Source organism: Delphinus delphis, chromosome 4 (assembly GCF_949987515.2).
Source record: "Delphinus delphis chromosome 4, mDelDel1.2, whole genome shotgun sequence".
NCBI classification, from domain to species: Eukaryota; Metazoa; Chordata; class Mammalia; order Artiodactyla; family Delphinidae; genus Delphinus; species Delphinus delphis.
This window is the reverse complement of record NC_082686.1, coordinates 108,761,880-108,773,783: the sequence shown is the minus strand read 5'-3', so window position 1 is coordinate 108,773,783 and position 11,904 is coordinate 108,761,880. Positions and strand designations below refer to the sequence as shown.

Below are 11,904 nucleotides of genomic sequence, written 5' to 3'. Positions count from 1 at the left end.
CACCTTCCCTCCAAGCCAGGACAGTGCATCAGAAGCAATATCACCTGCCAGACAAATTGCAGAAATTAGTACCAAAAAAGGCTTAAAAGATTCAGGGATGGTGATTCCCATAATATACCTAGTTATTTCACCTACCTGGCCTCTGCAAAAAAATCATGTGGATCATGGTGGGTGCCAGGGGACTACTATAAACTTAAAATAGTATCCCCAATTATAGTTTCTGTGCTAGATATGAATTTTATGGGAGCAGATCAACTCAATCTCTGGCACTTCATTTGTGACTACTGTTTTGCTAAATGCTTTATTCCTGATTCTCATCAATAGAGAGGATCAAAAGCAGCTCATCTTCACGTTTCAAGGACAGCAGGAAGTCTTCACTATCTTGCTCTAGGTCTGTGTTAATTTTCTGCTGTCTGTCATGGTCTATTCTATAGCGATCTCCATCATCTTGCTGTTCCACCGTGCATCATGCTAGCCTTCTACACTGATTGACCTTTTACTAGTTGGACCTAATAAGGAGAACAGGTCAAGTAATTCAAATGCCGTATTAAAACACATATGTGTCAGAGGGTAGGCAGTAAGTCCTTGATGATCAAGGGGTCTGCAACATCAGTGAAATTTTTAGGGGTCCAGTGGTCTGGAACATGAAGGGCCATACACTCTGAAGTAAAGCCTGAGAGCCTGACAATGGTACACCAAGTAACTGTGCAATTGGAGCTGCCCATCATGAGCTTAGTGTTAACAGAAACTCCCAGAAGAAGGTTGAGAGGCAAAGAAGCAAACTATTGCATGAAAGAAATGGTAGATTTAGGGAGACTCAAGTACTCCAGAAGATGCAAAAAAAAATGACTTGTTGGCCTAGACCTCCATATCGCCTGCCTCTGCTGCATTGATGCAACTCTCTCAGTCCACACCTATTCCAACTGAGGGAGAAAGAAGGACCTTGAACTCAAGTCAAAGACAGTTTTGTAGTATGCTATATTGGGTCCTATAGAAATGGATCACTGCCACATTATGCCACAAAGAGACTCCTAATAACCAGGTAGATAGAATGACTTATTTTCTGAGTGTCAGTCAGCTTCTCTCCTTGCTCATTTCACTGCTTGCACAATGGGCTAATGAACAAAGTGGCCATGGTGGCATGTTCAGGTCCTGTACACGAATCCAAAAGCAGGGGCTCCAGGGGAAGTAGGGATGAGAAGCGGCTGCAACTCTGGGCAGAGGAGGCAGGAACCCGAAGGCGAGCAGGGGTCGGGTGGGCACCACGGCGGGGGTCACCAACGAGGCGGTGAAGTGTGAGACCCATGTTCTGCAGCAGCAGGCCTGTGACGTGGAGGAAAGGGCCGAGCGCCTCCTGCAGAAGTGGAGGGAGAAAGGCGGCCTGGGAACAGGCTGAAGCGGCCTCCTTGAACCGTAGGATCCAGCTGGTTGAAGAGGAGCTGGACCGCGCTCAACAGCGCCTGGCCACTGCCCTGCAAAAGCTGGAGGAAGCCGAGAAAGCTGCTGATGACAGCGAGAGAGCCATGAAGGTCGCTGAAAACCGAGCCTTAAAAGAGGAAGAAAAAATGGAGCTCCAGGAAATCCAACTCGAAGAAGCTAAGCACATTGCAGAAGAGGCAGGTAGGAAGTACGAAGAGGTGGCTCTTAGGCTGGTGATTATTGAGGGAGACTTGGAAGGCACAGAGGAGTGAGCTGAGCTGGCAGAGTCCCATTGCCCAGAGACGGATGAGCAGATCAGATTGGTGGACCAGAAGCTGAAGTGTCTGAATGCTGCTGAAAAAAAGGACTCTCAAAAAGAAGACAAATGTGAGGAAGAGATAGATTCTTACTGATAAACTCAAGGAGGCAGAGACCCGTGCTAAGTTTGCTGAGAGATCGCAGCCAAGCTGGAAAAGACAGTTGAAGATTTGGAAGATAATCTGAAATGCACCAAAGAGGAGCACCTCTGTACACAAAGGATGCTGCACCAGACTCTGCTTGACCTGGATGAGATGTAGAGCACCCTAGTCCTGCCCTGCGCTGGCCCCCCCTCTGACCCCGACTCTGCTGAGGCCAGCCTGCCCGAAGCTGACCTTGAAACTGATGGCTGATCTCTAACTGGAAGGCTGCTTTCTCCTTTCATCACGTCTCCCACCCCCTCCCCTGTGTCCTTTTCACCAAACTGTCTCTGAATCTGAATCTCTCCAGAGATTCCAGTTGGACTAGAGGCTGAGCACTTTTGGGAACAACCGTTTAAGGGAATGTGAGCAAGGTGTCTTTAAAAGCATGCTGTGATGTACATATTTTATAATTACCTTTTTTGTTGTTGATGTAGCAGCCATTTGTAAAACATTCCAGATAATTCCATAGTTCTGAAGCAGCAGTCTAATCCCTGTCTCACTTTTGGAAGGTAACTTTTCAGCTTAACGCATATTGCCCTCTCCACAGAGGAGGGGAAAAGGTATGGGCCTGCCTTCCTGAGAACCAAACAGCCCAGAGAAAGGCTCCATTTTGGGAAACCTCATTGCTCTGTAAAAAGTACCCACCAAACCAGAGAGGTGATTCCAGGAGGAGTCAGCAAAAAAAAAAGTACTGTTCAGGTTTTCAGCGGAAAATGGTATCTTTGGGCAACTTTTTTTTTTCATCAGAACTGACCAAAGGAAAAGAAACCATTTTGAAATATGCTAGGGGATTCTGTCTTCTCAACAACCACCCCCACCCACCACCCCCAGGAGAAACTATTTTACCAAAACTTAACCTGCTGGGGTTTTATCAGAGCCTGACCAACTTGAGGAAAGGGAAACACCCAACTCCAGCCCCCTCTAACCATCCTGTACCACCTAAGGGGTGGGGGGGGGGAATACTGAGAAGTACCGGTGAACTTCACAGTCAAGGCACACAGACTCATGAGAAAAGGGAGATCTAATCACAGAACTTTCAAATGCTGCCCTCTCCTCCTCCACATGTTACCACCACAACACTAAAGACCTACATACTTCAATTCCTGGTACATCACATCCACCTTTCAACCAAAAATTACAAGGCATACTAAAAGGCAAAAAATACTGTTTGAAGAGGAATGACAATCATCAGAACCAGAGTCAGATATGGTAGGAATGTTGGAATTATCACAACAGTAATTTGAAAAAAACTGTGATTAATATGCTAAGGGCCTTGATGGTAAATGTAGACAACATGCAAAAACAGGACATGTAAGAACACGAAGTAGAGAGATGGAAATTCTAAGAAAGTATCAGAAAGAAATACTAGAGATCAATAAAGACATTTGATGGGCTCATTAGGAGAATAGATACAGCAGAGGAAATAATCTCTGAACTTGATGACAATGGGAACTTCCAAAACTGGAAAGCAAAGAGAACGACGAATTACAAAAAATAGTACAGAATATCCAAAAAATGTAGAACAATTATAAAAGGTATAACATACACATAATGGAAATAGAAGGAAAAGAGAGAAAGGAACAGAAGAACTATGTGTAACAACAATGACTGAGAATTTCCCCAGATTAAATGTCAGACACCAAACCACAGATCCAGGAAGCTCAGAGAACACCAAGCAGGATAAATGCCAGCAAAACCACTACAGATTGGTATTGAAACTTCAGAAAATCAAAGCTAAAGGAAAAATCTTGCAAGAAGCTGGAAGGAAAAAACCCTTATCTATAGAGCAACAAAGATAAGAGTCACAACCAACTTGTCCCCAGAAATCACAGAAGCAAAAAGAGAATGGAATGAAATATTTAAAGTGTTCAGAAAAAAAAAAACAAACAACAACCAAACCCTATTATCCTAGCACTCTGTACCTTTTGAAATATACTTCAGAAGTGAAGGAGAAATAAAAACACTCTCAGACAAACAAAAATTGAGGGACTTTCTTGCCAGTAGACCTACGTTGCAAGAAATGTTAAATTCTTCAGAGAGAAGGGAAATGATATAGGTTAAACTCATATCTACATAAAGAAGAATATCAGAGAATGAATAAGTGAAGACCAAATAAAAACTGATTTTTCATAATTCTTCTAACAGCTAGCAATTTATTCAAAATAATTACAATAACGTTTTTGATTATGTATACTTATGTGTGTACATATAAAGCGTACATATATATGTGTATATATGTATATGTGCTTATATATGCATATATACAAGTGAAATGAATGACAGCAATGAAACAAGGGAAGGGAGGAATTAGGATTATTTTGCTATTATAATGTATTCACACTACCTGTGGAGTGGTACACAGGCATACCTTGTTTTATTGTGCTTTGCTTTATTGTACTTTTTACAAATTGAAGGTTTGTGGCAACGCTGAGTGAAGCAAGTCTACTGGCATCATTTTTCCAAGAGCATTTGCTTACTTCATGTCTCTATGTCACATTTTGGTAATTCTTGTAATATTTCCAATTTTTTCATTATTATATTTGTTATGAAGATCTGTGATCTTTAATATTACTACTGTAATTGTTTTGGGGTACCATGAACTGCAACCATATAAGAGAGCAAATTTAATAAATGTGTGTGTTCTGACTGCCCCACCTACCAGCCATTCCCTGTTTCTCTCCCTCTCTCCTCAGGCCTCCTTATTCCCTGAGACACAACAATATTGAAATTAGGGCAATTAATAACCCTACAATGGCCTCTAGGTGTTCAAGTGAAAAAAAGAGTTGCCCATCTCTCACTTTAATTAAAAGCTTACTGAGGAAGGCATGTCAACAGCTGGGATAGGCTGAAAGCTAGGCCTCTTGTGCCAAACAGCCAAACTGAACAGCCAAAGGAAAAGTTCTTGAAGGAAACTAAAAGTGCTACTCCAGCAAGCACATGAATGATCAGAAAGCAAAACAGCCTCATTGCTGATATGGAGCAAGTTTTATTAGCCTCCAGAGAAGATCAAAATCAGCCATAACATTCCCTTAAACCAAAGTCTAATTCAGAGCAAGGCGCTAATTCTCTTCAATTCACTGATGTCTGAGAAAGGTGAGGAAGCTGTGGAAGAAAAATTTGAAGCCAGCAGAGGTTGGCTCATGAGATTTAAAGAAAAATGCTTTCTCCATAACACAGAAGTACAAGATGAAGAAGCAGGTACTGAGGTAGAAGCTCCAGCAAGTTATTCAGAAGACCTAGCTAAGATAATTAGTGAAGGTGGCTACACTAAATAACAGGTTTTCGATGTAGATGAAACAGCTTTATTGGAAGAAAATGCCATCTATTACTTTCATAGCTAGAGAGAAGTCAATGCCTGTCTCCAAAACTTCAAAGGACAGGCTGAGTCTTGTTAAAAGCTAATGCAGCTGGTGACTTTAAGTTGAAGCTACTGCTCATTCACCATTCTGAAAATCCTAGAGCCCTTAAGAATTATGCTAAATCTATTCTGCCTGTGCTCTATAAATGGAACAACAAAGCCTGGATGACAGCACATCTCTTTCCAACATGATTTACTGAATATTTTAAGCCCACTGTTGAGGCCTACTCAGAAAAAAGATTCTTTTTGAAACATTATGGCTCACTGACAATGCACCTGGTCACCCAAGAGTTCTGATGGAGATGTACAATGAGATTAATGTTGTTTTCATGCCTACTGACACAACATCCATTCTGCAGCTCATGGGTCAAAGAGTAATTTTGACTTTCCAGTCTTATTCGTTAAGAAATACATTTCATAAGGCCATAGCTGCCATAGAAAGCAATTCTTCTGTTGGACCTGGGCAAAGTAAATTGAAAACCTTCTGGAAAGGATTCACCATTCTAGATGCCATTAAGAACATTTGTGATTCATGGAAGAGGTCAAAATATAAACACTAACAGGAGTTTAGAAGAAGTCGATTCCAACCCTCATAGATGATTTTGAGGGGTTCAAGACTTCAGTAGAGGAAGTGATTCAGTAGAGGAAGTGGTAGAAATAGCAGGAGAACCAGAAGTAGAGCCTGAAGGTGTGAGTGAATTGCTGAAATCTCATGATAAACTCTAATGAATGAGTTGCTTCTTATGGATGATAAAGAAAGTGGTTTCCTGAGATGGAAACTGCTCCTGGTGAAGATGCTGTGAAGACTGTTGAATTGACAACAAAGGATTTAGAATATTACATAAACTTAGTTGATAAAGCAGTGGCAGGGTTTGAGAGGACTGACTCCAATCTTGAAAGCAGTTCTACTGTGGATAAAATGCTATCAAACATCATTGTACACTACAGAGAACTCATTCATGAAAGGAAGAGTTAATCAATGTGGTGAACTTCACTGTTGTCTGATTTTAAGAAACTGCCACAGCTACCTCAACTTTCAGCAAACACCACCCTGATCAGTCAACAGCCATCAACACTGAGGCAAGACCTTCCGCCAGCAAAAACATTACAACTTGGTGAAGGCTCAGGTGATGGTTACCATTTTTTAGCAAGAAAGTTTTTTTTTTTCTTTAAAGCTGTGGTTTTCTTTTTTTTTTTTTAAGATGTTGGGGGTAGGAGTTTATTAATTAATTTATTTATTTTTGCTGTGTTGGGTCTTCGTTTCTGTGTGAGGGCTTTCTCTAGTTGTGGCAAGCGGGGGCCACTCTTCATCGCGGTGCGCGGGCCTCTCACTATCGCGGCCTATCTCATTGCGGAGCACAGGCTCCAAACGTGAAGGCTCAGTAGTTGTGGCTCACGGGCCTAGATGCTCCGCGGCATGTGGTATCCTCCTAGCCCAGGGCTCGAACCCATGTCCCCTGCGTTAGCAGACAGATTCTCAACCACTGCGCCACCAGGGAAGCCCGAAAGTATTTTTTTATTAAGGTATGTACATTTTTTCAGAGATAATGCTATTGCACACTTAATAGACTACACTATAGTGTAAACATAAACTTATATGCACTGGGAAATGAAAAAATTCATGTGACTCACTTTATTATGATATTCACTTTATTGTGGCGGTCTGGAACTGAACCCTCAAAATCTCCAGGGTATGTCTGTGGGCTTGGATTAGGTGTAAAGGTATATTGCAAACTCTAGGGCAACCACTAAAAATGGAATCATAAAATTATCAATTAAAACCACAAAAGGCAAAAGAAGTATGAAAGACAAAAATAGGAACAAAGAACAAGGGCAACAAATAGAAAATAGTAACAAATATGGTAGATATTAATCCAACCATATCAATAATCATTTTAAATATCAATGATCTAAATAAACCTATTAAAAGACAGATTGTCAGAGTGGATCAAAAACCAAGGCCCAATTATATGTTGTCTATAAGAAACCCACTTTAAATATAAAAACACATAGAGATCAAAAGTAAAGAGATAAAGATATACCATGCTAACACTAATCAAAAAGAGTGAGAGGGGCTTCCCTGGTGGCGCAGTGGTTGAGAATCCGCCTGCCAATGCAGGGGACATGGGTCCGTGCCCTGGTCCGGGAAGATCCCACATGCCGCGGAGCAGCTGGGCTGCTGAGCCTGCGCGTCCGGAGCCTGTGCTCTGCAATGGGAGAGGCCACAACAGTGAGAGGCCCGCGTACCGCAAAAAAAAAAAAAAAAAAAAGAGTGAGAATACTTACATTAATTTCAGACAGCAGACTCAGAGCAAGGAAAGTTATAGGACTAAAGATGCACATTAACATAATGATAAAGGGGTGAATCCTTAATGTGTATGTATCTAACAACAGTGTCAAAATATATAAGGCAAAAAACTAAAATAGATGGAATACACTAATAGAGTTGGACAGTTTAATACTTCTCTGTCAGTAATGGACAGATCCAGCAGGCAGAAATTCAGTAAAGGCAGAGTTGAACTCAATAACATCATGAGTCAACTGGACATAACAGACATTTATTGATTACTTCATCCAGTAGCAGATGACACATCCTGCTCGAGCTCACATGTAACATTCAAGATAGACCGCTTTCTGAGCCACAGAACATACCTTAATAAATTTAAAGAATATATATCATACAATGCCTGCTTTCAAACCACAATGTAATTAAACTAGAAATCAATAATAGAAAGCCAACTGGAAGATCCCCAAATACTTGGAGATTAAACACCACACTTCTAAATAACCTATGAATCAAAGAAGAAATCTATATTCATTAAAGAAATTGAATTAATAACCTTCCAAAACAGAAAGCACCAGGCCCAGATTGGGTTCCCTAGTGAATTCTACCAAACATTTAAAGAAGAAATTATACCAATTCTCTACAGTCTCTTCCAGAAGATAGAAACAGGGGGAATACTTCCTAACTCGTTCTATGAGACCAGTATTACCCTAATACCAGAACCAGACAAAGACATTATTTAAAAACTACAGCCTAATATCTCTCATGAACATTGACATAAAAATCCTCAACAAAATATTAGCAAATAAAGTCCAACAATGTGTAAGAAGAATTATACACTATGACAAGTGGGCTTTTATCCCAGGTATGCAAGGTTGTTTCAACATTCAAAAATCAACTAATGTAACCCATCACATCAACAGGCTAAAGAAGAAAAATCACATGGTCATACTAATAGGTGCAAAAGAAGCATTTGACAAAAGCCGGCATGCATTTATGATAAAAACTCTCAGCAAACCAGGAATACAAGGGAACATCTTCAACTTGATAATGAACATCTACAAAACACCAACAGCTAACATCACACTTAATGGTGAGAAATTCGAAGCTTTCCTGCTAATATCAGGAATAAGGCAAGAATGCCCACTTTTATCTCTGTTTTTAAATATTGTACTGGGAGTCCTGGCTAATACAACATGACAAGAAAAGGAAACAATAAAAGGAATAAAAGGTATTCAGATTGAAAAAGAAATAAAATTGTCTTTGTTCACAGATGACATAATTCTTTATGTAGAAAATCTAGAAGAATTGACAAAAAATTTTTAAAAACCTCCTGGAACTAATACATGACTATAGCAAGGTTGTAGGATACAAGGTTAATATGCAGAAATCAATTGCTTTCCTTATACCAGGAATGAACACGTGGAATTTGAAATTAAAAACACACTACCTTATACATTAGCACCCCCCCAAAATGAAATACTTAGGTATAAGCCTAACGAAATGTGTACAAGATCTCTATGAAGCAAACCTCAAAACTCCAATAAAATATCAATATATCTAAGGAGAATAAAATAAATGGAGAGATTGCATGTTCATGGATAGAAAGACTCCATATTGTCAAGATGTCAGTTCTTCCCAACTTGATCTATGGATTCAGCACAATTCCAATCAAAGTCCCAACATTTTGTGGACATCAACAGACTAATTCTAAAGTTTATATGAAGATTAAAAGACCCAGAACAACCAATTCAATATTGAAGGAGAAGAACAGTACTAGCGAGGACGTGGAACAATAGGAACTCTCATTCACTGCTGGTGGGAAGGCATAATGGTACAGCTACTTTGGAAGACAGTTTGGCAGCTTCTTATGAAACTAAACACACTCTTACCATACGATCCAGTAATCATGCTCCTTGGTACTTAATTAAATGAGTTGAAAACTTATATCTATGCAAAAACCTACACATTGATATTTATTGCACCTTTATTCATAATTGCCAAAATTTAGAAGCAACCAAGATGTCCTTCAGTAGGTAAATGGATAAACTGTAGTACATTCAGACAATGGAATACTATTCACACTAAAAAGAAATGAGCTATCACACATGAAAAGACCTGGAGGACATTTAAATGAGTATTTCTAAGTGAAAGAAGCCAATATGAAAAGGCTGTATGGATCCAAGTATATGACATTATGAAAAAGGAAAAACTATGGAGACAGTAAAAAGATCGATGGCCTCCAGGGTTTGGGGGTGGAGGGTGGAGAGATGAACAAGTAGAACATAAAGGATTTTTAGGGCAGTGAAACTATTCTGTATGATATCACAATGGTGAATATATACCATTATACATTCATCAAAACCCACAGAATGTGCAATACACCAAGAGTGAACCCTAATGTTAACAATGGACTTTGGGTGATAACAATGTGTCATTGTAGGTTCATCAACTGTAGTAAATACAGCCACTGTAGCGGATGATGTCAATAGTGGAGGAAGTTGTGGATGGGGCCATATGGGCGGGAACAGAGGGCAGAGTGGAAATCTCTGTCCTTCCTGCTCAGTTTTGCTATGAACCTAAAACTGCTCTAAAAAATAAAGTTTATTAACTTTCAAAAACTGGGTTATTCATGGACGTCATAGGCATGGCAACATAACTTTCTAATTCTTTTTCCTTATATTTTCAACTACCACACGTAATATTGTTTCTAAATGTTTGGACATTTGGAACAAAACCGATACATTATGTCTCAGCATCTCTACCAGCTGGTGGCTCCCTAAAGACAAGTCCCTATTCTCATAATCCCAGCAGCCAGCTGAGTCTCTAGCCCAGAAAGGATGCTAACCAAATATGCACTAAAGTCTTCAGGAAAGGCAATGGTGTATAGAGGAAAGAGAACCAAAGTAGGAGTTGGATTAACCTTTCTTGGTGATTTCCTAGGCCCCATGACCTTGGGCAAATCACACGTTCACTGAGATTAATTTTCGGAAGCTATGAAATGATAATAACCTCATCTCTTCACAAAATTGTTGTAAGGACCAAGCGAGATGCACCACATATAAAACTATTTTTAAATTGCAGAATCCTTTACAAAAATCAGCTACTCTTACTCATGGGGAATGAAATAAATACTAAATTAAAAACGAGAGAAAAAGATGGGCTGGATGGAAAAAGGGAAATGAAAAAATTAAAGGGAAACAAAGATAAATTGAGTCATCACCACACTTGAAACACGATTCTGTGCTTCTTCCTCCTTCCCTGCACACAACAAACTGTGACAGCAGACAGGTTTTCTCTCACATTTTCCCTAAGTTCTCATTCATCAATGTATCAAACATTTACTGAATACAAATAAGTACCAGGCCTTGAGCTAGGAAAGGGTGCAAGGCCTAATCAGTGCCCTCAGAGAGGTCTACATCTAGTGGGGGAGGCATACAAGTGAACAGACTGATACAATCGAGTGCAGTCAAAGGCTACCAAATGGAGCTGAGGGATTCTTGATGGGTTGGGTACAACCAGGGAAGAGGAGATGACAATCAGAGAAGGCTCTCTAGAGGAAAGGACCCTCCAGGATACATCTTGGAAAATGTAGTGGGTAAAGGAGGAAAGGGCAGTCTAAGGCAGAGGAGACCAGGCTATAGAAACAAAGGTACCGAATAGCAGACCTTATACGCAAAGGCTATGGAACCTTATTCCATAAGAGATGGGGATCCACTAAAGGGTTTTAAGTGGGAAAGATGGCTTGATCAGATTTATGTTAAGAAGCTTTACAAGAGGGAGGGGATATGGGGAGATATATATATATATATATATATATATATATATATATATATATATATATATATATATATATATATAGCTGAGTCACTAAAAAAAGAAAAAAAAAAGAAGCTTTACTCTGTCCTCTGTGGATACTGCCACTGCTGCAGGCAACTCTCCCAGGCACCTGTCGCTGCCCAGGCTTGGAATATTCCATTCAGCCTCTAAGAAAGGAGTCAAATGAGAGAACTATGAAACCTCACAGGGCTTGCTCTAGTCAGACTTGGCAGAGAATGGGGGCTTCCTGGACTCTCTAGCTCTCAAAAGAAAAAAATTAGAAAGCCTGTTAATATCTTGCTTGAGATCTCACTGGCTGTGTGATTTCCTTGTGACTGAGTGAGTCCCTGATCCATCTTCCAAACAAATGAAACCCTGGTCAGGAGTCTAACCCAAGCACTGAAAGCTTGCAGTAAAATTTAAGCTTTATTGCTTCCTCTTCCTTATTAGGCAACCCCCAAATAGTCATCATGAATTCACTTTCCCTCCTCTTCCTAAGTCTATCAGTAGAAGAATACTTCATGTATGGGCGACAGACACACAGGGTACCTGGGGGATTGGTC

The 11,904-nt window shown here is 40.1% G+C and overlaps 1 pseudogene; it reads left to right on the top strand.

Moving 5' to 3' along the window:
* The first annotated feature begins 1,523 nt into the window (after window positions 1–1,523).
* On the top strand, window positions 1,524–1,997 carry LOC132424446 (tropomyosin alpha-3 chain pseudogene; annotated as a pseudogene).
* Window positions 1,998–11,904: the final 9,907 nt, after the last annotated feature.